The following is a 27,756-nucleotide window of genomic DNA, read 5'->3' as shown; positions in this document are numbered from 1 at the left end:
TTTAGAAAAATTTATTTAATACATTTTGAATTCAGGCTGTAACAAGACAATGTGGAGTAAGTCAAGGGGTATGAATACTTTGAAGGCACTGTAAGTGACAGCAATTACATTATAGATGTTAAGATATAGGTGAGTACAAGCAAAAGTGTTCAACTACGTTTCTTAAAAGGTGTTTGTCAAAATGGGTCAAATGTTTATGTACCTAATACATTACATTGAAGTTCACACTTTCCTTTGGTCTGTCTTCCTCGGAATTGTACAGAGCAAACAGAAGTGCACATTATATGCCTGTAATACATTGAAGTATTCCAGGCATTTGTGAATTTTTGCTTTGCTCTGTACAATTCAGAGATGGACACAAATGATAAAGGTAACTGACAAAATAAAGAAAACAAAGTGTCTTAATAGGGCGCTGGCCACCACTAGCTAGAACAGCTTCAATGTGCCGGAGCACATTCTGTGTGATGAACTCCATTGGAGGGAGGCGACACCATTCTTCAATGAGATATTCCATAACTTGGTGATTTATTGATGGTGGTAGAAAACGCTGTCTCAGGCACCGCTCCAGAATCTCCCATTAGTGTTCAATTGGGTTGAGATCTGGTGACTGAGACAGGCAGACCACTATGCTCCTTTGAGACCCCTCTTTCAAAGTCACTGAGATCTCCTCTAGCCATAGTAACCAAAATAATGGGCAGCTGGGAATTTTTATACATGACCCTAAGTACAATGGGATGTTAATTGCTTAATTAACTCAGGAACAAACACCTGTGTGGAAGTACCTGTTTTCAATATACTTTGTATCCCTCATTTACTCAAACGTTTCCATTATTTTGGCAGTTACCTGTATTGTACAGCCAGAATAATTTATATCCACAGAGAAACATCAGTGTGCCATATTGCCTAAGGCTGAAAAGACAGAATGATGTTCACTACACTAAGAGAGGTTTCAAAGCGTGCAGGTCAGCAAAACATTCAAATGTAACCTCTTAGGAGAGTAAATGTGAACACCGAAATCTATCTGTCCACTGATGGGCAGATCTCGATGCTACTGTTGGTGACCCGAATTCCATACCAGCCGGCCCAGAACTGAGTGTCATTTCCTCCATGAATGAATTGAATGTAACGCACACCTGGTCCATAATTCTTGAACACATGAGTCATCTGAAACATTGAAAAGGTCATATGTTCATATGCTTTGTTTAATTGGGAAATATGTTGTATAATAAATGATATATACATTTATTATACACGCACACACAGTTTGGACACCTACTCATTCCAGGGTTTTTCTACATTGTAGAATAGTAACGACATCAAACTATGAATTAACACATATGGCATCAAATAGTAACCAAAAGTGTTAACAAATCAAAATATATTTAGTGAGATTATTCAAAGTAGCTACCCGTTGCACACTCTTGGCATTCTCTCAACAAGCTTCATGAGGTAGTCACCTGGAATGCATTTCAATTAACAGGTGTGCCTTGTTAAAAGTTAATTTGTGGAATTTCTTTCCTTAATGTGTTTGAGCCAATCAGTTGAGTTGTGACAAGGTAGGGTTGGTATACAGAAGATAACCCTAATTGGTTAAAGATCAAGTCCAGGGGGATTGGAGGGACGCCATGTGCGACTGACGTGTTTTCCGTTTGCTCCCGTGGTATTCTTAAAGTTTGCAGCAGAACCGTATTTATTTTCAAATATTAATTTGGTGATCCCTTTCCGTAAAAACCAAGACTACTTTGCTTCCGAATGTCAGCATGTCGACGAAACATAAGGCCAAAAGCATGACTGAGAAAACCCGGCCTAAAAGACCCACTCTCATCACCGCCCTCTCCTGAGTCTGAGGACCCGGGGACTCACACTTTACCCGGGGGTGCGGCTTGGCGGCGCTGAAATGAACATTCGAGGCCATCAAACTACTACGCTCTGAGATAGTTGAAATGAAAACGGAGGTGGTTGCTACGATTGAGGCCCGAATACAGGAGGTTTCTGATACTTTAAAAGCAGATTTAACCATCCTGCGGAATGAGACTGTGCCAGCAATCACATCACTCAAAACAACAACTGCGTCACACACTACCACGATTGCAGCACTAGAGACCTCCGCTACTCATGTCTCCGACTTAACTACATCCCTGTGGGCTGAAGTGAAACGCCTAGCTGCAGATTTGAAAAAGGTGAAGGAGAGCTGTGTGAGTTTAGAGGGATTCCCTCGCCACAATAATCTGACACTTTTATCGGTCCCAGAGTCAGCAGGAAATGCATCGCGCCATGGATTTCGTTTCAGGGCTGCTGAAGGATGTTCTTGCCTTAGATGAAAAGCCCCTGATTGATCGTGCCCACCGGTCGCTGCACCCAAAGCCCCGGGACCGGGAGAGGCCCCGTGACATAATTCTTCGAGTGCACTTTTTTCATGAGAAGATGGAGATTCTCCGACGAGCCTGCAATACCACTGAGCTTTCAAGGACAGAGCTTCTACATCTACCAGGACTACTCACCCACTGTTTCCAGGCAGCGCGCAGCTTTTGGACAGGCCAAACGAGTACTTCGGGACCATCCAGGTGTGAAGTATGGACTGCGATTCCCGGCCCGTTTATGGCTCTCTCACGAGGGTAAAGACTACACATTTGAGTCTTCAGATGAGGCTATGGCTCACATTCACAGTCACATCAAGAAGTCTTGAACTTGCTCACAGTTCAGCAACTGTTGCTTGCGAACTGTGGATAGTAAGTAACCCACCTGTGGTACAATTATGTTTAGATAGAACAGGCTAGTCTTGTATAGTTGGTGAACCCTTTCAGGCTTATTTGATGTGATCTAATGTTTTGATCATCTAGTGTGTGTGCCTTACAAGCATTCAGTCATTTTAATTTAATTGTATTAAGGTTTTACTCGCTCACCTATTCAGTTTGTTTACACAGTGTCTCAGTGACTCAAAATATTTTTGGTTATTTGTTTACTGCATCCGTTTGCATTGACCCAGTAAACAAATGTCTCGAGGCTACACGTTTTTTTGGAGTCTCACTTCAATTTTTTAAAAGTTTTGAGCGTCATTTATGCCCAGCAAACGTTCAACGTTGCGCACACGTAGTTTTTTGGTATTGGTTGTAAGCTGTCTCAGCGTCAACTAGACAACTATTATAATTATTATTATTATTTTTGATTGTCTTACTACGATTTCCTTACTTCAAATTAAGGTTTTGGGCTGAGAGCCTTCATACATTGTATTTATTTTCTCTCTCAATGCCTGTTATAAGACTGGGAATATAATTATATACTATACATATACACAAGTGGTGCTTTTGTCATTTCGTTTGCACAAGGGATTCACTTTTTTTAATACATAAAAAAAAAAAATCTTTCTTTTTGCTGCTTGATCCACTAACAAAACGCGACTTTAAAGAGCGGGACTGTGGGTTTAGGTTTAAGACCACACTCTCACAGACATACTGTGCGAAGATAATGTTCTATTTAGGCTTGCACCTCATTTGGGGAGGTATTGTCTGGGATGGGGAAGTGGGTGGGGAGATTGAATTGTTCAGTTCTAATGTTGTCATTCTGTCTTTTTATTTTATTTTCCTGTACTTTCTCCAAACATTTACCACCGTACATTATTACTCTGAGACAAGTTATTCCGGGGGTTTTGGGCACTCATTGCTTTTCCATTCTATGCTCTAATGACAGGGTTGAATAACGGGAATGCCCAGAGGGGCCGAAATAATGCCATCAAGTACATTTCATGGAACATCAAAGGGGTTAATAACCCGGTGAAGCGTAAGAGGGTGTTGACACACTTAAAGGGTTTGAATGCAAATATTGCATTTCTACAAGAGACTCACTTGAGGACTGGTGAGCATTTTAGGATGCGTAGGGACTGGGTTGGTCAAGTGTTCCACTCGAACTTTCATGGTAAATCAAGAGGTGCTGCTATTCTGATTGATAAAGCTACTCCCTATGTAGCTTCTGAGGTTATTGCTGATCCTAAGGGACGATACGTCATAGTAACCGGTGAACTGTTTTCTACCCCTCTTGTTTTGGCTAGTGTTTATGCTCCCAATTGGAATGACAAGTTCCATTTCTTCCTTTTTGTCTGCTATACCCAATCTAGATTCTCATTTGTTGATTTTAGGGGGGGGGGGGGGATTTCAACTGTAAAATGTCCCCAGTTCTTGACAAGTCCTCACAAACAATTACAGGCCCATCTAAATGTGCCCTACTTATTCAAGCCTTTCTTCAGAAATATGCTATTTGAGGCTTGGTGTTTCCTACATCCTACAGATAGACAGTATTCCTTTTATTCTCATGTTCATCAAACATACTCCCGGATTGATTACTTCTTTTTGGACAAAACACTTCTGCCTAACCTTCGGCAGTGTACTTACGAGAGTATTGTTATTTCTGACCATTCACCATTAGTGCTTGAACTAGAGTTTCCCCAGCGACCTCCTATGCGTTATCAATGGCGTCTCAACCCCATTTTATTCTCAGATAAGGAGTTTGTCAATTTAATTTCTTCTGAAATCACCTTATTCCTAGAAACTAATTCAAACACCAGGTATGTCCTGCTCTACCATATGGGAGTCTCAAAGCATAACTATGTGGCCAAATTATTTCTTATACAGCCAACCAGGAGTTCGCTCTCAGCGGTTTCGTGACCTGAGCGAGTCCATAGCCACATTGGATGAGAAGTATGCTACGGATCCTTCCTCTGATCTGCATAAAGAGCGCCAACTACCCCAATCTGAATTTGATGAACTTTCTACCAGGAAAGCTGAACATTTACTCTTGTGAGCTCGATACAAAGTCTATGAACAAAGCGACAAGGCCAGTGAAACTCCTTGCACATCAGATCCGTAAATCTGAGGCCTCACGTTTAATCCCACAAGTAAGGACCCCGTCTGGTGACACCACAGTTATACATAAAGAGATCAATGATCAATTCAAACAATTTTACTCTGCGCTACACACCTCTGAATCCCCTCAAGACCATTCGCTGATTGATTCCTTCTTTGATGGCTTGAATATGCCTTCAATTGATACAGATTCCCATGACTGTCTAGAAGAAGAATTTACGCCTGAGGAGATTGCAACAGCAGTGCCCGCAATGAAAAGTGGTAAATCACCGGGTCCGGACGGTTTTCCAAATGAATTATACAGGACGTTTTCTAGTCTGCTTTGCCCATTCTTGTCTCGACTATTTGCAGAGTGCCTTAATACCTCAAAGCTACCGCCTAGTCTTTATCAAGCTTCAATTTCATTACTATAAAAGAAAAACAAAGACCCCCTGGAATGTGGATCCTATCGCCCAATCTCGCTTTTAAACTGTGATCATAAACTGATACAAAATCCTAGCTAAGTTTTTAGCCATCCGTATGGAAGACTCGCTGCACCAAGTAATACACTCTGACCAGACTGGCTTTGTGAGGAATAGGCATTTATTTTTCAATATTAGGCGCCTTATGAATATACTGTACTCCACAGCGTCGGGGGGACCCAGAGGTGGTGGTCTCACTTGATGCGGAAAAAGCATTTGACCGCGTTGAGTGGGATTATGTAACAGCTGCCCTTTATAGTTTTGTCCCCAAATTTATTGCGTGGATAAAGATCCTTTATTCTTCCCCCATGGCTTCGGTACAGACTAATAACTTGTCCTCTGACTATTTTCCCTTGCACCGCGGATCCAGACAGGGTTGTCCAGCTCTCCCCCTTGTTGTTTGCTTTGGCAATCGAGCCTCTCGCCATTGCACTAAGCTCTAATGATGCCATTCAAGGTATAATCAGGATGGGCTTAGAGCAGAATGACTTGCTATATGCTGACGACCTCCTTTTGGTTTATCTCCAACCCTGATACCTCATTGCCACGTGCCCTATCGGTTCTTAAAAAGTTTGGATCAACCTCAGGGTACAAGCTGAATCTAGGCAAGAGTGAGCTTTTTCCGGTAAACAAGGCTGCTTTAAAGTGCTCTTTTACAAGTTCTCAGTTTATGATTGCCTGGGATCAATTCACCTACTTGGGAGTTAAAGTGACAAGGAAATATTCAAATTTGTTTCAGGAAAACGTTGTTGCTCTAGCAGACAGTTTGAAACAATCTTTTACTTTTTGGAACTCGCTACCCCTTTCTCTTATCGGAAGGATTAATGTCATTAAAATGAATGTGTTGCCCAAATTTTTATATTTATTTCAATGTTTACCCATTTTTATTCCAAAATCTTTTTTTATTTCACTGGATCAAACATTCATGCATTTTATTTGGGATGGCAAGGTACCATGGATTGTTAGAAAACATTTACAGAAGCCTAGGTCATTGGGGGGTTTAGCTCTACCAAATTTTCAGACATACTACTGGGCTGCAAATTTCAGAGCACTTCTGTACTGGCTGCAGACTGATCCTACTGGCCCTAGACCACTCTGGGTCCAGATGGAGTCAATCGTGTAAACCTGCAGCACTTTCCTCTGTGTTGTGCTCATCTCTCCCAGTGTCCCTAGGCAAAAGGTGTCAATCCAATTGTAAAGCAGTCTCTTAAAATTTGGAATCAGTTCCGTTTAGCCTCCGAGGCTTTTCTCTATCAGGCCCAATCAATCAGAAAATTTTATTTCCTTTGATTGATGGGGCATTTGGCACTCACTAGGCCTCTCCTCCCTAGCACAATTATTCTTTGATGATACATTTGCCTCTTTCTCAGCTGCAGGAAAAGTTCAATCTCCCCCAATCCCATTATCTCCAGACTAGAAACTTTGTCAGAGCTAACCCACCTGGATTTCCCCATAGGCCTGCGAATACAGCTATAGAGAGCATCTTGGAGCTAAACAAGCTTCCTAGGGGCGCAATTTCAGATGTATATGCAATCATTCATGACTTACAGAACCCTTCTTTGGTGCCTTTAAAGACTCGATGGGAAAAGGATTTGGGGAGGAACTTGGGGAAGACACCTGGGAATCTGTGCTGCACAGGGGGCACTCGTCTGCGTTTAGCACTAGACACAGCCTCATTCAATTCAAGGTGGTTCACCGTATCCACTGGTCGGGGGCCAAACTTGGAAGAATATTCTCTGATTTTGATCCTACCTGTGTCAGATGTAAACTGGAACCAGCCACACTGTTGCATATGTTTTGGGGCTTTCATAAACTGTCAGGTTTCTGGGAATTAATATTTAAATGTTTCTCTGATATATATGACACTGTTATAGATCAGTCTCCCCTTACAGCCCTTTTTGGAGTACTGCCCATAGGTACCCCCCTATCAAGAATCCAGTCGGACACTGTTGCTTATACAGCTCTTTTAACTAGACGGCTAATACTACAGAACTGGAAGATGGCAGTTCCCCCATCTTATAAATATTGGGTGAGAGATGTGTTGTGCTCTCTGAAACTAGAAAAAAATGCAATTAAATTCACGTGGGAACCCCAAACTGTTTAATGAGGCTTGGGCTCCATTCCGGTCTTACTTTAAAACAGTCCATCCTCTGATGTCATTCCTATTAAAACTAAAATAAGTCTGTATTTGACCCCCCTGTGACTTAAGGGTTGGAGGAGCTTTCCTCTGTGTTTTTGCTGGGGGGGCATCAAGGTTCATGTGCTTATTGATTGTGACCCGCGGATGCCTTGTTCATCTTGCCCGGACAGAGACTGAAGTGTGAGTTTGTTTTTCCCAGTTATTTTATTTTTACATTTTGTTCACGCCTACATGAATAATACTTTATTTTATTTTAAAGCATTGTAAACTTTATTTTTGGTCCAGTGGATGGTCGGTCCGTGGCCATGACTGTCTGTGAGTGGTTGCATTTCTCCACCCTTATCCCTTGACTGTTTACAGGAACAATGGTGAGGTGTTTGCTCTGTCCCTGTACTATAGATTGCCCTTGAACCTTTGTAGCCTTCGGCCTGGTGTGTTTAACTTGTCTAAAGTATGGTATCTTTAAAGCTATTTTTTTCTTTGCATTTTTTTTCTTCTTTTTTTCTAGTTGAGTATATTATTTATATTGCTTTGTGTTGTCTTGTGTGTGTGTGTGTGTAAAACTTAATAAACAGAGTAAAAAAACAACAATTAAAATCAAGTCCATATTATGGCAAGAACATCATCAAGTGCTATGATGAAACTGTCTCTCATGAGGACCACCTCAGGAAAGGAAGACCCAGAGTTACCTCTGCTGCAGAGGATATGTTCATTAGAGTTACCAGCCCCAGAAATTGCAGCCCAAATAAATGCTTCAGAGTTCAAGTAACAGACACCTCAACATTAACTGTTCAGAGGAGACTGTGTGAAACAGGCCTTCACCAATAACAATACTTGCTTTGGGCCAAGAAATACGATCAATGGCCATTAGACCGGTGGAAATCTGCCCTTTGGTCTGATGAGTCCAAATTTGATATTTTTGGTTCCAACCGCCTCGTCTTTGAGACGCAGAGTAAGTGAACGGATGATCGCCACATGTGTAGTCCTCACCGTGAAGCATGGAGGAGGAAGTGTGATGGTGCTTTGCTAGTGACACTCAGTGATTTATTTAGAATTCAAGGCACACTGAACCAGCATGGCTACCACAGCAATCTACAGTGATTGCCATCCCATCTGGTTTGCGCTTAGTGGGACGATCATTTGTTTTTCAAAAGGACAATGACCCCCAACGCACCTCCAGGCTGTGTAAGGGCTGTTTGACCAAGGAGAATGATGCATCAGATGACCTGGCCTCCACAAATCACCTTACCTCAACCCAAATGAGATGGTTTGGAATGAGTTGGACCGCAGAGTGAAGGAAAAGCAGCCAACAAGTGCTCAGCATATGTGGGAACTCCTTCAAGACTGTTGGAAAAGCATTCCAGGTGAAGCTGGTTGAGAGAATGCCAAAGTGTACAAAGCTGTCATCAAGGCAAAGGGTGGCTACTTTGAAAAATCTAAAACATATTGATTTGTTTAACACTTTTTTTGTTTACCACATTATTCCATGTGCCATTTCATAGTTTTAATGTCTTCACCTTATCATGAAGTTGCCCTCTTTGGGTACAGCGAGCACTATTTCCCCCTCCCTCTGCACCAGCCCTTTTCTAAGCACCATCCCCCTACCTCTGTCTCCCACACCCAGGCTGCTGTGGCCAGAGAGATCGTAAATTCCTAGAGAAGATCCTGCCTCATGGCCAGACAGTATAGAGAGAGTGAGTTTCATAGAGAGAACAAAGGAATTGCTTCCACCTCAGAACTGGAGAACGGAACGACATTTATGTTCTAGAGAAGGTATAAAAGATTGGTGAAGAATCCAGCTACAAACTGGTTCGTTTGGTATAATTTTGTGAAACAATACGGCCACATTGCCATTACGCTGTTTATACAATTGCCTCAGTTATGAGGCTTACATCTAATTGTTGTATAAGATGAAAGAGTGAGGATGATACTGTTTGTGAAATTGTGTAATGTGGTTTTGGACTGTTTCACAAAGGAAACTCCAATTCCCTAAAAAGTTTCACTAAGTCATTGGGACGCCCCCAGGGTTACAGACAGGACCTGGCAACATGAGACAGCCTTTTTCTATATCCAGAATAAAACCCCCACCTGGGTTTTCTATCACCAGACCGATCTTACCTCAATTATGAGCGGGCTAATCTTTTAACCATCCCACGTGGTTAAACTCTTAGACTATCGATATAATAAGAACAAGTCTTTGATATTAATTACTAGTCTACAGCTAGGAATTCGGTATCATTGAACGCGAAGACCAACAACCGCCGAAACATCTATTCTATAACATGAATAAATGTCACTCTGAACTATCCATTCTAACCATGACAAAGAGAGAGAGAGGGTGGACAAACTCTCCAACAGAAATTAACTTTTCAACAGAGATCCCGACAACACACTGAGCGTAAATATATATATTGATTGCAATTATTCCCGAATGAGTGAGCGTTCATGTGCAAAGGATGAGCATTTCAATTGTTCCAATTTGTAAGTCGCTCTGGATAAGAGCGTCTGCCAAATGACTTAAATGTAAATGTTATAATTATCAACTTTGTAGAGTCTCATCAAGGTTGACCCCCACTCCCCTTTTATCTAACAAGCCGCCATGCCGGTTTAGCCCACTAGGGCACATTCCTCTATCATTTCTTTGTAACCATATCTACTTTGTGTGATGCATTTCTGAGAGTACTTAATTAGTAAATAAATTATTTTAAGACAATTGATGTATGGATGACTCAGTGAAGACTGGGTTCGTGCAGATAACCAATAATTTACGATGTTTGGAATGAGACTAACGCGAGGTAAAGAATAAGTCATTAATCAGAAGACTAAGTGATCAGATATTAAAATATCTGAAAGTTATATTAGGAAAATTATAATTTTGTAATCTGAATATTTTCCTTGGTGCCCCGACTTCCTAGTTAATTACGTGATATAGTAGTTTAATCACATAAAAATTACAGAGAATATTTGATCAAGTTTAATCTTCAGTTTAATGATGCCAAAGACATGAAAACTATTATTCTACAATGCAGAAAATAGTAAAAGAAAAACCTTGTCCAACAAAAAGTGTGTAAGTGTGTGTATATATGCACATGCAAAGATAATTCTCCATATACATGGGTCTGTAAATAGCTGAGTACACAATCAATGTGATTTCTCCTTGTCTTGTGCATTAGACATTCTCAGTGATTGCATTGCACTAAAAAAATGTGCACACTAAACATTTAAAGTTAAATAGTGCAGATAAAAACAAGGTAAAAAATTGTTGTATGTATGTACAGTATATCACAGAAGTGAGTACACCCCTCACATTTTTGTAAATATTTGAGTATATCTTTTCATGTGACAACACTGAAGAAATTACACTTTTCTACAATGTAAAGTAGTGAGTGTACAGCTTGTATAACAGTGTAAATTTGCTGTCCCCTCAAAATAACTCACACAGCCATTAATGTCTAAACCGCTGGCAACAAAAGTGAGTACACCCCTAAGTCAAAATGTCCAAATTGGGCCCAATTAGCCATTTCAATTAGCCATTTTCCCTCCCCGGTGTCATGTGACTTGTTAGTGTTACAAGGTCTCAAGTGTGAATGGGGAGCAGGTGTGTTAAATTTGGTGTCATTGCTCTCACACTCCCTCATACTGACTGGTCACTGGAAGTTCAACATGGCACCTCATGGCAAAGAACTCTGAGGATCTGAAAAAAAGAAAAGAATTGTTGCTCTACATAAAGATGGCCTGGGCTATTCGAAGATTGCCAAGACCCTAAAACTGAGCTGCAGCACTGTGGCCAAGAACATACGCGGTTTAACTGGACAGGTTCCAATCAGAACAGGCCTCGCCATGGTTCGACCAAATTATTTGGGTGAACGTGCTCAGCGTCATATCCAGAGGTTGTCTTTGGGAAATAGACGTATGAGTGCTGCCAGCATTGCTGCAGAGGTTGAAGGGGTGGGGGGGTCAGTCTGTCAGTGCTCAGACCATACGCCGTACACTGCATCAAATTGGTCTGCATGGCTGTCGTCCCAGAAGGAAGCCTCTTCTGAAGATGATGCACAAGAAAGCCCGCAAACAGTTTGCTGAAGACAAGCAGACTAAGGACATGGATTACTGGAACCATGTCCTGTGGTCTGATAAGACCAAGATACATTTATTTGGTTCAGATGGTGTCAAGCGTGTGTGGCGGCAACCAGGTGAGGAGTACAAAGACAAGTGTGTCTTGCCTACAGTCAAGCATGGTGGTGGGAGTGTCATGGTCTGGGGCTGCATGAGTGCTGCCAGCACTGGGGAGCTACAGTTCATTGAGGGAACCATGAGTGCCAACATGTACTGTGACATACTGAAGCAGAGCATGATCCCCCTTCCTTTGGAAACTGGGCCGCAGGGCAGTATTCCAACATGATAACGACCCTAAACACACCTCCAAGACGACCACTGCCTTGCTAAAGAAGCTGAGGGTAAAGGTGATGGACTGGCCAAGCATGTCTCCAGACCTAAACCCTATTGAGCATCTGTGGGGCATCCTCAAACTGAAGGTGGAGGAGTGCAAGGTCAAACATCCAGTGGCAACTCCAGTGGCAACCTGTGAAGTTCTGGTGAACTCCATGCCCAAGAGGGTTAAGGCAGTGCTGGAAAATGATGGTGGCCACACAAAATATTGACACTTTGGGCCCAATTTGGACATTTTCTCTTTGGGGTGTACTCACTTTTGTTGCCAGCGGTTTAGACATTGATGGCTGTGTGTTGAGTTATTTTGAGGGGACAGCAAATTTATACTGTTATACAAGCTGTACACTCACTAATTTACATTGTAGCAAAGTGTCATTTCTTCAGTGTTGTCACAAGAAGATATACTCAAACATTTACAATGTGAGGGGTGTACTCACTTTTGTGATATACACACACACACAACTTTTTTTTGCCTATTTTTTATCTGCACTATTTAACTTTCAAAAGTTTAGTGTGCATTTTTTTAGTGCAATGCAATCACTGCAAATGTCTAATGCACAAGACAAGGAGAAATCACATTGTTGATTGTGTACTCAGCTATTTACAGACCCATGTATATGGAGAATTATCTTAGTCTGAAGGTTTTACCTGATTCCATTTCTGATCATTCCACTGTTGAAAGATAACAGTATCTGGACTAAACTTCTTAATTTGCTTCTTCTTACGATTTAGCAACTCAACACAGATCTCATATTCAGATCCACAGTCCCAGCGTGGAGCATACCTGATATGGACACACAAACATACAAGTCGTACAGAACTATTCCTCTGACAAGTATAGAATAGCAGACACTGAATGACAAAATTCTAATTTTCCTCTCACCAGTCGGATATAATGATGTCGGGTTGAAAGTCATCCATGAAAGAAGGCCTGTAACCCTCTTTCTCCAAGTCAATCAGCTGAGACTTCCTGCAGGTCCTGAGATGAACCAAAGACAAGACGACACACACAGCCAACACATTTACCAAGGTTGATAGTAAGCAGCCTGAAAGCCATTTCAATTCAATGCATCATATCTAGGAGGCCATTTTTATTCTTCTTTTTTAATTTCACCAGGTAGGCCAGTTGAGAACAATTTCTCATTTACAACTGCAACCTGGCCAAGATAAAGCAAAGCAGTGTGACAGAGTTACATGGGATAAACAAATGTACAGTCAATAAAACAATAGAAAAATCTATGTACAGTTTGTGCAACTATAGTAAGATTAGGGAGTTAAGGAAATAAAGGCAAAATAATTACAATTTAGCAGTAGTGATAGATGTGCAAGTAGAGATACTGGGGTGCAAAATAGCAAAAACACAAATAAATAACAATATGGGAGGAGGTAGTTGGGTGTGCCATGTACAGGTAGTGATCGGTAAGCTGCTCTGACAGCTGATGCTTAAAGTTAGAGAGGGAGATAAGTCTCCAGCTTCAGTGATTTTTGCAATTCGTTCCAGTCATTGGCAGCAGAGAACTGGAAGTAAAGGCGGCTAAAGAAGGTTTGGATTTTGGGGATGACCAGTGAAATATACCTGCTGGAGCGTGTGCTATGGGTGGGTGTTGCTATGGTGACCAGTGAGCTGAGATAAGGCGGGGCTTTCCCTTGGAAAGACTTAGACGACCTGGAGCCAGTGGGTTTGGCGACGAATATGTAGCGAGGGCCAGCCAACGAGAGCATACAGGTCGTAGTGGTGGGTAGTATATGGGGCTTTGGTGACAAAAAGGATGGCACTGTGATAGCAAACTGGATGTAGTCTGAGTAGTGTTGGAGGTGTCGTGTCATTGGCATCATTAAAGTGAAGACTTATTTTATCAACTCAATTCTCTAATTATTATTACATGATTAAACTAATCATGTAGATGTAATTAACTAGGAAGTCAGGACGCCAAGGAGAATCTTCAGATTAATGTTATAATTTTCCTAATATAACTCTTCAGATATTTTAATGTCTGATCAATTAGTCTTCTAATTAATGAATTATTCTTTACCTCACGTTAGTCGCATTCCAAACGTCGTAAATGGTTGGTTATCTGCACGAACCCAGCCTTTACTATGAATCATCCATACACCAACAATTATTTGGTTGGTTAGTAAATAAATTATCACAGAAATGCATAAACAAACAAACAGTAGATATGGTTGCAAGGAAATGATAGGGGAGGTTCCCTAGCGGGCAAAGCCGATATGAAGGCTTGGTGGACAAAGGGAAGTGGGTGTGGAATGAGAAGGGCGCGAAGGACAAGAGTCCCTACACAGTTGCTAATTATATTAATTGAAATGCTCATCTTTTGCACATGAATGCTCACTCATTCAGGAATAATTGCAATCAATATATATTTACGTTCAGTGGTGTCGTCGTGATCTCTGGTGGAATCGTCTGTCTTTCTGTTGGAAAGTTCATCCAAGCGTCTCTCTGCTTCCCTGGAGTCTTTCGTGGTTAGAGTACCATTCAGAAATGTTCTTATAGAATAGTTGTTTCGGCGGTTGTCGGTCTTCACATCCAATGGTACATAACTTCTAGCTGCAGACTCTAGTAATTAGTATCTAAGATTTGCTCTTATTCTGTCGGGATCGATAGTTTCAGAGTTGAACCATTTCCATCCGTGTAGCCAAAGCTCCACATGGTTTGGTTAGGAATTCAACAACCATTACAACCTTAGCTTATACTGAGGTTTTTGTGGTCTCTACTCAAAGCGTACCTCGATTAGCGAGGGGGCGAAGAGGATTTCCTCAGGTGGGGGTTTTATTCGTAACAGTAGAAAAGGGCTGTCCCATGAGCCACATGTCGGTGCTCATGGAGGCGGGCCAATTACATAATTAAAAGGGAATACAATTATCTCATTAACAGCTTAAAAATCACTTTACATAATTTCACAAATAGTTTAATCTTTACTCATTCATTTTATACAACAATGAGATGCAAACGTCATAACGGAGGCTCCTGTATATAGAGTCATGGTAATGTGGCTGTACTGTCTTTCATGAGGTCACAAACATGAAACAAAACAGACCGGGTTGTAGCTGGCTTCTCCACCGACCGTTTACACATTCTCCAAAACATGGATATTGTTCAGTTCTGTGGTGTAGAAGAAGTTAATTTGTTCTCTCTATGTGTCTCCTTCTGCATGGTCAGGAGGAGAGTCTCCTCCAGGAATTTATGACCTGAGATAACAGAACCTGGGTGTTGGCGGGAGAGAGGGGGAAGCCACTCACTATACTCATGGCCAGACAGTATAGAGAGAGAGTGAGTTTCATAGAGAGAACAAAGGAATTGCTTCCACCTCAGAACTGGAGAACGGAACGACATTTATGTTCTAGAGAAGGTATAAAAGATTGGTGAAGAATCCAGCTACAAACTGGTTCGTTTGGTATAATTTTGTGAAACAATACGGCCACATTGCCATAACGCTGTTTATACAATTGCCTCAGTTATGAGGCTTACATCTAATTGTTGTATAAGATGAAAGAGTGAGGATGATACTGTTTGTGAAATTGTGTAATGTGGTTTTGGACTGTTTCACAAAGGAAACTCCAATTCCCTAAAAAGTTTCACTAAGTCATTGGGACGCCCCCAGGGTTACAGACAGGACCTGGCAACATGAGACTGCCTTTTTCTATATCCAGAATAAAACCCCCACCTGGGTTTTCTATCACCAGACCGATCTTACCTCAATTATGAGCGGGCTAATGTTGAGACGAGTAGATTGCTGTATCTTTTAACCATCCCACGTGGTTAAACTCTTAGACTATCGATATAATAAGAACAAGTCTTTGATATTAATTACTAGTCTACAGCTAGGAATTCGGTATCATTGAACGCGAAGACCAACAACCGCCGAAACATCTATTCTATAACATGAATAAATGTCACTCTGAACTATCCATTCTAACCATGACAAAGAGAGAGAGAGGGTGGACAAACTCTCCAACAGAAATTAACTTTTCAACAGAGATCCCGACAACACACTGAGCGTAAATATATATATTGATTGCAATTATTCCCGAATGAGTGAGCGTTCATGTGCAAAGGATGAGCATTTCAATTGTTCCAATTTGTAAGTCGCTCTGGATAAGAGCGTCTGCCAAATGACTTAAATGTAAAATACCCAAAGAGGGCCACGTCATGACAGAGGCTATTTTGTAAATGACATCGCCGAAGTCAAGGCTAGAATAGGATAGCCAGTTTTACGAGGGTGTTTGGCAGCATGAGTGAAGGAGGCTTTTTTGCAAAATAGGAAGCCAATTCTAGATTTAATTTTGGATTGGAGATGCTTAACGTGAGTCGAAGGAGAGTTTACAGTCTAACCAGACACCTAGGTATTTGTAGTTGTCCACATATAGTCCACATGTTCACAAGTCAGAACCGTCCAGAGTAGTAATGCAAGTCGGGCAGGCAGAAACAGGTTGAAGAGACTGCATTTAGTTTTACTAGCATTTAAAAGCAGTTGGAGGCCATTGAAGGAGTGTTGTATGGCATTGAAGCTCGTTTGGAGGTTTGTTAACAGTGTCCAAAGGGCCAGGTGTATACAGATTGGTGTTGTCTGCGTAGAGGTGATTCAGAGTCACCAGCAGCAAGAGCGACATTGAGATACATAAAGACAGACATACAAAAAGAAAAGAGTCGGCCCGAGAACTGAACCCAGTGGCACCTCCATATACTGCCAGAGGTCCAGACCCTCTGATTTGACACACTGAACTCTGAGAAGTAGTTGGTGAACCAGGCGAGGCAGTCATTTGAGAAACCAAGGCTATTGAGTCTGCCAATAAGAATGTAGTGATTGACAAAGACAAAAGCCTTGGCAAGGTCGATTAAGACGGTTGCACAGTACGGTCTTTTATCGATTGCAGTTATGATATTGTTTAGGACCTTGAGTGTGACTGAGGTGCACCCATGACCAGCTCAGAAGGTACAGTGGGATTTGAAATGGTCAGTGATCTGTTAACTTGGCCTTTGAATATTTTTAGAAAGACTTATATCCATCCTGCACTGCCTAACAGTTTGGGTCTAGAGTGTCTCACCCTTTGGAAAGCTGCCGCAGTCATCCCCCTCTTCAGTCTTTGGGGATCTCAGACGATACGAAAGATATGTTGAACAGAATAGTACTAGGGGTTGCAACCATTTCTGCGGATAACTTTAGAAAGAGAGGGTCCACATTGTGTAGCCCAGCTGATTTGTAAGGATCCAGATTTTGAATCTATTTCAGAACATCAGCTGTCTAGATTTGGGTAAAGGAGAAGGAGGGGGGGACTTGGGCAAATTTTTGCAGGAGGTGCAGAGCTGTAGGTCGGGATAGGGGTAGCCAGGTGGTAAGCATGGCTAGCCGTAGAAAAATGCTTATTGATGATCGATTATCGTAGATTTATCAGTGGTGACAATGTTTCCTAGCCTCTATAACAAGTGGCAATGGTGAGAGACTTATTTCTGGAAAGGTGGGTTTTTAGAAGTAGAAGCTCAAATTGTCTGGGCACGGACCTGGATAGTATGACATAACTCTGTAGGCTCTCTCTGCAGTAGATTGCAACTCCGCCAGTTCTATCATGTTGGAAAATGTTGTATTTGGGGATGGAAATTTCAGAATTTTGTGGCCTTCCTAAGCCAGGATTCAGACACGGCCAGGACATCAGGGTTGGCGGAGTGTGCTAAAGCAAATAATAAGACAAACTTAGGGAGGAGGCTTCTGATGTTAACATGCATGAAACCAAGGCTTTTACATTACAGAAGTCAACAAATGAGAGCGACTGAGGAATAGGTGTGGTGCTGGAGGCTACAGGGCCTGGGTTAACCTCTACATTACCAGAGGAGGAGTAGGATAAGGGTAGTGCTAAAGGCTATAAGAACTGGTAGTCTAGTGCGTTGGGACCAGAGAATAAAATGATTTCTGGGCGTGGTAGAATAGATTCAGGGCATAATGTACAAACAAGGGTATGGCAGGATGTGAGTACAGTGGAGGTAAACCTAGGCATTGAGTGATGATGAGCAGTTGTGTCTCTGTAGGCACCAGTTAAGCCAGGTGAGGTCTCATGTGCGGGAGGGGGGGGTGGACAAAAGAGCTATCTAAGGCATGTTGGGTGGGGCTGGAGGCTCAACAGTGAAATAAAACTAGAACTAACTTAAACAGAAGTAGACAAGGCATATTTACATTAGGGAGAGGCATGTGTAGCCAAATGATCATAGGGTCCAATGAGCAGCAATAGGTGAGTCAGGGAGCTGTTCGGTAGCCTCTACTACGCTAGGTGAGCTGGAGACACCGCAATTCAGAAAGCTAGCGGGCCGGGGCTAGCAGATGGTCTTTCGCAACGGAAAAGCCTGTTGAAACACCCTCGGACGATTAAAACGGCAGACCAGTCATGATGGATTGGCGGGGCTCCTTGTCGGCAATAAAGGGTCCAGGCCGATTGGCAAAAGAGGTATTGTAGCCCAAGAATTAGCTGGTAGACCTCTTCAGCTAGCCGGGAGATGGGCCTAGCTCAAGACTAACTGGTGCTTGCTTCGAGACAGAGGCGTTGGCCAGCAGTAGCCACTCAGGTTGCAGCTAGCTAGCTGCAATGATCCGGTGTAATGGTCCAGAGTTTGCGGTACGAATCCGGTGATGTGGTAGAGAAAAAGCAGTCCGATATGCTCTGGGTTGATATCGTACTGTGCAGACAGGCTGGTATTAACCGGGCTGAAGCTGGCTGGTGTCTGAGTTAAACAGTGAAGACAGCTGGTAGTGGCTAACTGACTACAAGCTAGTAGCTAGTTGGCTAGCTTCTGATGGAGGTTCCGGTTCTAAAGTATAAAAACAGCAGATCCATACCACATTGGGTGAGGTGGGTTGCAGGGAAGTATCTTCAGTCCGTAGATGGAAAGTGAGATTAAAATATATGAAGAAAAAAAACTGACTATTTACACGGGACAAGACAAAACACATCCAACTGCTACGCCATCTTGGTTTAGAGCCATATACAGTACCTTTAGAAAGTATTCACACCTCTTGACTTTTTCTACATTTTGCTGTTAGTTTAATGAATTGGTATATTGTGTGGTGGCCAGTGACACACAATGTCAAAAATTATTAGAAATGTTTACAAATTAAAGCTGCAATATGTAACTTGATGCATATATATAAATATATGTGTGTGTGTATATAATCTCCCATTACATCTTCATTGCTCGGAAGGACATTAAGTAATAAACTCTTCACCTCTATGCCTTCTGGATACTTTTCTGCTGGGTACACAACAATGAAGGCCCTAAAAAAACCTCATGCTTTCACCCAGTCTTCCCCCATCTGGCCACAAGCGCCAAGGTTTTCCCAAGCCATGTCACTTTGCTCCCCATCTGCTACTTCCTCCATAGCCGCCGATGTGCGATGGACTTTGCCTCATCTTGAGGTAACTCAGCTCTGTATATATATATATGTTTCATCATCAATGCCCTCAGAAAAGTAACCGCTACTACTGTCCATGATGCGTACTTCACAATCCTTCATTTGTGCCATAGTCCAATTCCACGCTATTAATATAGCATCCTTCGTTGCTATTAATACTCCTCCATTTACTGTCCCTACATCGACTGCCACGAGAATAGCTATTGCATGGAATCTCAAGAAATGCAAACTGGGGTTTGAAGAGGTGGAGTACCTGGGGTATTTGATGGGACAGAGGAACATCAAGGTCCAGAAGAGGAAGGTATAGCCTCCACCATAACCGATCTGACCAGGGCCTGCCTGCCTACCGAAAACAGTGAAGTGATCAGATGAGGCCAAAGGGGAGTTCAGGCGCCTAAAAGAAGCTCTGTGCTCCCACCCGATTCTCGTTACGGACGATTTTCTGGTACCGATGCATGCCTGCGACACGGGACTAGGGGCTGTCCTCTCCCAGGTAGATGATGGGGAGGAACACCCCATGTACATAAGCCAGAAATTGATAGCCTAAGAAAATACATACTTGATTGTCGCAAAATTGCTTTGAAGTGGGAGCTAGACACTCCTAAGTATTACCTGTTGGGCACCTACTTCACCCTGGCCATAGATCCTCCCCTGGATGGCCAGGGGAAAGGCCACAAACGATCAAGTCACCAGGTGGTTCTTGCAACTTCAACTATTCTCTTTTTCTGTTGTGCACTGTCAGGGGAGAAGCATGAGAACCCGGATGCCCTATCGAGAAGGGAGTCTCCCCGGCAGGGCTAAGGGGGCATACCGCGGACAAGCCACCGAGGGGAGACACTTCCAGGCCTGGGGACAGAGCCTGCATCCCGCAGCGGTGGTTCCCTCTGCTGGATGTGCCAGGTCTTGACAGGTCCTCCGGCCAGGACTAAATTGGAGCTGATTGTTCAACAGCCGTACAGTGCCCATAATGTTGCCAGGAAGGCAGCACACGGGAGGGTTGGAGGTAGTGAGAGGTTACTAACAGATAGACGTAGAACCGAGGGGCTAGGTATTCTACCCCAGAGACAGCATTCCCTGGATTCCAGAAGGAGGTAACCCAGAAAAGGTCTCCTGGAGGAGACCTGTGTGTATTCTTCTTTGTTTTAAATCAAACAAAAAAATACTTGAAACTGAAGTACCACACTAGTGTCCGTGTCGGATCTGTGTAAACGTCTAGATAAAAACCCCTGGTTTGCCACTATAAGTACCAGTCAAAAGTTTGGACACCTACTCATTCCAAGGTTTTTCTTCATTTTTACTCTTTTCTATGTAAGACATAATAACTATGAAATAACACATATGGAAACACTGGTTAAACATATCTAAATATATTTTATGAGATTCTTCAAAGTAGCCACCCTTTGCCAAGTATGCAAAGCTGTCAAGACATTCGCTCAACCAGATTCATGAGGTAGTCACCTGAAAATTCATTTAATTTAATGGATGTGCCTTCATAAGTTAATTTGTGTGATTTATTTCCTTCTTACTGCGTTTGAGCCAATCAGTTGTGTTGTGACAAGTTGGGGGTGGTATACAGAAGACAGCCCTGTTTGGTAAAAGACCAAGTACATATTATGGCAGGTACAGCTCAAATAAGCAAACAGAAACGACAGTCCATCATTACTTTAAGAAATGACTGTCAGTCAATCCAGAAAATTTCAAAAACATTCAAAGTTCCTTCTAGTGCAGTCGCAAAAAACATCAATCGCTATGATAAAACGACTTATGAGGACCGTCACAAGAAAGGAAGACCCAGAGTTACCTCTGCTGCAGAGGAGGCTGTGCATCAGAACTTCATGGTCGAATTGCTGCAAAGAAACCACTACAAGGAGGACACCAAAAATAAGAAGAGACTTGCTTGGGCCAAGAAACACGAGCAATGGACATTAGACCGGTGAAAATTTGTCCTTTGGTTTGACTAGCCCAAATTTGAGTCAACTGATGAACTCCGCATGTGTGATTCCCATCATGAAGCAGGTGTTGTGGTGGTGCTTTTATTGGTGACACTCCGTGATTTATTTAGAATTCAAGGCACTCTTAACCAGCATGGCTACCACAGCATTCTGCAGTGATACGCTATCAAATCTGGTTTCGCTTAGTGAGACTATCACTTGTTTTTCAACAGGACAATGTCCAAAAACACACCTCCAGCCTGTTTAAGGACTATTTGACTAAGGAGCGTGATGAGTGCTGCATCAGATGACCTGGCCTCCACAATCACCCGACCTCTGGACCGCAGAGTGAAGGAAAAGCAGCCAGCAAGTGCTCAGCATGTGGGAACTCCTTCAAGACGGTTGGAAAAGCATTCCCCATGAAGCTGTTTGAGAGAATGCCAAGTGTGTGCAAAGCTGTCATCAAGACAAAGGGTGGCTACTTTGAAAGAAACCAAAATATATTTTGATTTGTTTAACACTTTTTTGGTAACTACATTATTCCATGTGTTATTTCATAGTTCTTATGTCCTTTATTATTCTACAATGTAGAAAATAGTAAAAATAAAGAAAAACCCTTGTAGGTGTGTCCAAACTTTTGACTGGGACTGGATGTATGCATGTTCTTTATTTATGTACATTGTTGACAAAAATGGACAACTCAAATTTTTAAATCCAACCTTGTAACAGCAAAACGTAGAAAAATTTAAGGGGTGTGAAAACTTTCTGAAGTCAATGTAAACTAGACAGCAAGGTCATTGCCAATGATAGGCATTAATAGGTGTTATCATCCAAATGTATTTGAAGAGCTGGAAAATAAGTCAACACCAATGTGGATGTGAAATGAAGTGGGACCAAGTGATATTCTCTCACTGAAAAACTAAAATGGTATAGTAGTATACTCACGAGTAAGAAGTCGCAAAGTACTTTTGGACAGTGTTGTCAGGAAGCGGCACTTCTTCCACTGACTCTATTTTCCATTTATCCCCTCCATTCTCCATAATTTGCCAGCCCTTGAATTTATCTGGAGAAAAATAGTAAGGGAGGGATTTTAAATGTGGGTTCTGGGGTTAATAACAGGACCCCCCATACACCAACAGAGAATTTAGACATTGTTGTTTTGACTCCTACCATCTGCTCTGGGGTTCTTGAGAAGATTACGTCTCTTCTTACACAAGAAGTAAAACAAACGCCAGTCTTTAGGTAGTTTAGTCACATATGTCTGGTATCCTTCTCTTCGGCATCTCTCTCTCTCCAAAGGGAATCACTGTCCACCACTTCTTTCCACTCACGACACACAAGTCGACAGACACACACCACCTGCTGTGGAGGGACATTTAGGAGCATCTCCGCCAGGACATCAAGAGGGAGCACAGGTAGCATGCCTGTGAACTGAACAAGAACATCAGTTTTCATTGACATGGGAGACTTTAGACAAACGATGTACAGTTTAGAATATGATGTTAGCTCTATGTTAGGATGATGATAGCAACAAGTTGTTTTTTTAATCTTAAGGGGTGGATCAGCTTTAATATTGCAGAAAGATTGTTGCTTCCATCAATGTAATTGTCTGCATCATTTCCAATTCCCCATACCTATTTGGGAAATACACTGCTAAAAAATAAAGGGAACACTTAAACAACAAAATGTAACTCCAAGTCAAACACATTTCTGTGAAAGCAAACTGTTCACTTAGGAAGCAACACTGATTGACAATACATTTCACATGCTGTTGTGCAAATGGAATAGACAAAGGTGGAAATTATAGGCAATTAGCAAGACACCCCCAATAAAGGAGTGGTTCTGCCGGTGGGGACCACAGACCACTTCCTATGCTTCCTGGCTGATGTTTTGGTCACGTTTGAATGCTGACGGTGCTTTCACTCTAGTGGTAGCATGAGACGGAGTCTACAACCCACACAAGTGGCTCAGGTAGTGCAGCTCATCCAGGATGGCACATCAATGCGAGCTGTGGCAAGAAGGTTTGCTGTGTCTGTCAGCGTAGTGTCCAGAGCATGGAGGCGCTACCAGGAGACAGGCCAGTACATCAGGAGACGTGGAGGAGGCCGTAGGAGGGCAACAACCCAGCAGCAGGACTGCTACCTCCGCCATTGTGCAAGGAGGAGCACTGCCAGAGCCCTGCAAAATGACCTCCAGCAGGCCACAAATGTGCATGTGTCTGCTCAAACGATCAGAAACAGACTCCATGAGGGTGGTATGAGGGCCCGACATCCACAGGTGGGGGTTGTGCTTACAGCCCAACACCGTGCAGGACGTTTGGCATTTGCCAGAAAACACCAAGATTGGGAAATTCGCCACTGGCGCCCTGTGCTCTTCACAGATGAAAGCAGGTTCACACTGAGCACGTGACAGACGTGACAGAGTCTGGAGACGCCGTGGAGAACGTTCTGCTGCCTGCAACATCCTCCAGCATGACCGGTTTGGAGGTGGGTCAGTCATGGTGTGGGGTGGCATTTCTGTGGGGGGCCGCACAGCCCTCCATGTGCTCGCCAGAGGTAGCCTGACTGCCATTAGGTACCGAGATGAGATCCTCAGACCCCTTGTGAGACCATATGATGGTGCGGTTGGCCCTGGGTTCCTCTTAATGCAAGACAATGCTGGACCTCATGTGGCTGGAGTGTGTCAGCAGTTCCTGTAAGAGGAAGGCATTGATGCTATGGACTGGCCCGCCCGTTCCCCAGACCTGAATCCAATTGAGCACATCTGTGACATCATGTCTCGCTCCCATCCACCAATGCCACGTTGCACCACAGACTGTCCAGGAGTTGGCGGATGCTTTAGTCCAGGTCTGGGAGGAGATCCCTCAGGAGACCATCTGCCACCTCATCAGGAGCATCCCCAGGCGTTGTCGGGAGGTCATACAGGCACGTGGAGGCCACGCACACTACTGAGCCTCATTTTGACTTGTTTTAAGGACATTACATCAAAGTTGGATCAGCCTGGAGTGTGGTTTTCCACTTGAATTTTGATTGTGACTCCAAATCCAGACCTCCATGGGTTGATAAATTTGATTTCCATTGATAATTTGTGTGATTTTGTTGTCAGCACATTCAACGATGTAATGAAAAAAGTATTCAATAAGAATATTTCATTCATTCAGATCTAGGATGTGTTATTTTAGTGTTCCCTTTATTTTTTTGAGCAGTGTATATACAGTGCCTTGCGAAAGTATTCGGCCCCCTTGAACTTTGCGACCTTTTGCCACATTTCAGGCTTCAAACATAAAGATATAAAACTATTTTTTTGTGAAGAATCAACAACAAGTGGGACACAATCATGAAGTGGAACAACATTTATTGGATATTTCAAACTTTTTTAACAAATCAAAAACTGAAAATTTGGGCGTGCAAAATTATTCAGCCCCCTTAAGTTAATACTTTGTAGCACCACCTTTTGCTGCGATTACAGCTGTAAGTCGCTTGGGGTATGTCCCTATCAGTTTTGCACATAGAGAGACTGAAAGTTTTTCCCATTCCTCCTTGCAAAACAGCTCGAGCTCAAAGTAATCAAGACGACTAGCTTGATTAAGCCTCCGCCAAGTTGATCTCACTAGGTCAGGGTACATAAGACTCCAGATCTCCACCAATTCCAATATATCCATGACATTCATGATTTCCTTAAGTGCCTGAGGGTGATAGTTTGTAGTGTGATTTCCATTATGGTCCACAGGAGGTATTTAAAACCGTATTAAAATCCCCCACCATAATAATAGACTAATGTTGCTTGTACAGTTGATAAATTCTTAAATATACAGTTGTCAGACATCAGAAGTTTACATTGCCCTCACCTCGATTTGTATTATTTGTATTAAAACATTAACTAATTTCTAAATGCATATACAGTTGCAGCGGTGTGAGAAGGCCTTCAAAGCTGTGCCCCAAAAAATAAAAAGGAGATTTTAACTATCGTCACGTCCTAGATGGAGGTCAGATTTCCTCCCTTACCCTGAAACACCCACAAGATGGTCCCCCGTAGTGAACATATTACCAAGCATCTCTGTGTAGCCAGACCTTTGATTTTGTGCCACAATTTCCCCCTTCTCTGAATGTCTGAGTGTGACCCCCCCCCCCTCCCCTCCCCCCTCCCTATGGGCTACTGCAGCTAGTGTTGCCAGCACTGCCACTGCCGAGGTGGGGGCAACCAACCAGAATCCCTACCGGCTAGGTACAAGTTCGTCAAGGTTCTCATGAGCAGCCTTAAGAATTTCCTTGTATATTATGCTCTCCCTTCAGGGGGCTTTGCAGGACCAACCCTGCCAAGCAGGCTCAGAATCTTGAGGGGGCGGTGCTGCTCTAGGTCTCTGACTGCATTTTGGCTGCATACAGGCCGGTTACACCAGGCCCATAAAACAGTTAGGGACTTCTCCTTAGTATTTGGGTCATTCAGGTGGGTGTCTAGGGTATTGGATTGTGGACTAGTCCATCAATATAGAATCATAAATAAGATGTAGAATTTATTTTTAAATCCCCATGACAGTACAATAAATAAAATATATTTTAAACACTGTTCCACCACGCTAGGACAATAAATAAATGTGTTTATTCATCATAAAATGTATATCCCACATCTGAGCAAAATTGAAAGCTCTCAACCCCTGCTCACAGCAATACATTGGTTCTGGTATATGCAACTATTTCCTTTCTCACTCAACACCACACTTTCCCAAACACCCAAAGAAAACACACCACACATACGGTTTCTCCACCATGTTGAATTAGTACTTTTGTGTTCCAATTAGTTAAATTTGAAGATAAAAAAATATAGCTTTTCTGTTTGCTCCTTATTTGCCTCCTCTATGAGAACTTTAATGTTTAAAATAGCCATGGAGTAGTCTGTCTCTGAACAACTGGTTATCAATATACATTTGAATGACAACGAGAGCTACGCGTTTCCCTTTCAATCTGTATTCCTTAAACTGGATATAGAACTTTACCCCGCTCTACAATTTACTTCGGTAACTGGTCCTTCATGCCTATTTTCATGCCAGCAAGTCTTTTACCCAGGCTTTTAACCATTATTTTATCTTTAAAGAAAGCAAAAATTGACAACAAATGGGTGTTCATACCTCTGCCCGAAGCGGTATACACGTTCCAGTTGGATTTTGTCGATGGCTTCCCGTGGAATCTGAAGCGCTGTAAGGAGGAACTCAAACTACAGATTCAGGAACTTCTTTCTCTTGGATACCTGTAAGTACCAGATTCTCTGTCATGGATCTAGTCTTTATGTCAAGTAAGGCTTCTCTCAGAACGGTGTTTGCCTTTTTAAGTTCATTAACTTCGGTTTCAATCTTACTGTCCCTTTGAGCTCGTTTGTGTCTTTCTACAATGTTGCAGCTTTTTCGTCACTCATCTCGAGGCTTGCCTTCAACTCTTTTATATCCTTACTGACTAGTTGAAATATATCCAGTTTATCATTTATTGATTTTAACATGTCGGTTTCGACCTTTACCATTCCCGGTGGTGAAAATATTAAAATTGTCTGTCTGTAGAAGATTCACGTTTTCATTTTGAAATAGATTTCCTGTCTTATTCTGTCATGTTTGGGTGTTGCTGGTTTTCATAATATTTGTCAATACATTTCTCTAGTCTTATGATTTGTTTGGTGTTGTTATCCAGATTGAAGGTTATTACCCACCAGATTGTGTTCAGTCCACCATCTTGCCGCTTCTGTACAGACAAGTTGACAGACATGATTAGAACGTCTCTTCCTAGACATTCTGTCTAGACTCAGATCTTTCACTTAAAATGTATGCCAGGCAAAACAATGATTTCAGAGTTTAACAAACCTGCACAAGGACTACTTTCAACAATGTACACAAAGATTTACAAAAACAGACTGAAAGAACTGTGCAGATGCAAAGTTTGTTCATATAATTTCTGTCATATTTCCCTCAGTTTCTTACTTGACCACATTTTCCAAAAACTCTTAAAATCATACAAAAGATCTAGAAGAAATTAACAAGATTCCTGTATGTTCTACCTGGAACTGGTCAGTAATCCATATGGCAGTAAATACGCAAAGATTATTTTAAAATCTGACTTACATGGTTGGATAACATTTAGACATAACAGAAATGTTGCAAGTACTGCATTAAAATCAAACAGCTAAACCTTCTAAGGTCTCACATACATATTTCAAAGCGCTTGCATACCACTGACACATGCAACGTCACACTTATTGAAGAAAGACGCAAAGTCCGCCGCCAGGAGTAGCAAGTAGGAGAGGAGGGGAAGAGATAGAGGGACACAGTTGGGGAGGAAGAGTAATGACTCCGATAACAGCAGTGAATCCATTTCATTATTAAGTGGAGACAACTCAATCTTTCTCATGATAGCACATTGGTAGTCAGTGACAAATATCAAAGCTAAGCAGGGCTTGGTTAAAATCCTGGATGGGAGACCAAAGGCATAGCTGTACAGTTGAAGACAAAAGTTTACATACACTTAG

At 42.3% G+C, this 27,756-nt stretch overlaps 1 pseudogene; it reads right to left on the bottom strand.

Annotated features, from left to right (window-relative positions):
• LOC135504243 (F-box only protein 6-like) lies at positions 1–26,671 on the bottom strand (annotated as a pseudogene).
• Positions 26,672–27,756: the final 1,085 nt, after the last annotated feature.

The sequence above is a fragment of the Oncorhynchus masou genome, chromosome 18 (genome assembly GCF_036934945.1).
Source record: "Oncorhynchus masou masou isolate Uvic2021 chromosome 18, UVic_Omas_1.1, whole genome shotgun sequence".
In the NCBI taxonomy this organism is placed as follows: Eukaryota; Metazoa; Chordata; class Actinopteri; order Salmoniformes; family Salmonidae; genus Oncorhynchus; species Oncorhynchus masou.
This window is presented reverse-complemented; position numbering and strand designations above follow the sequence as displayed.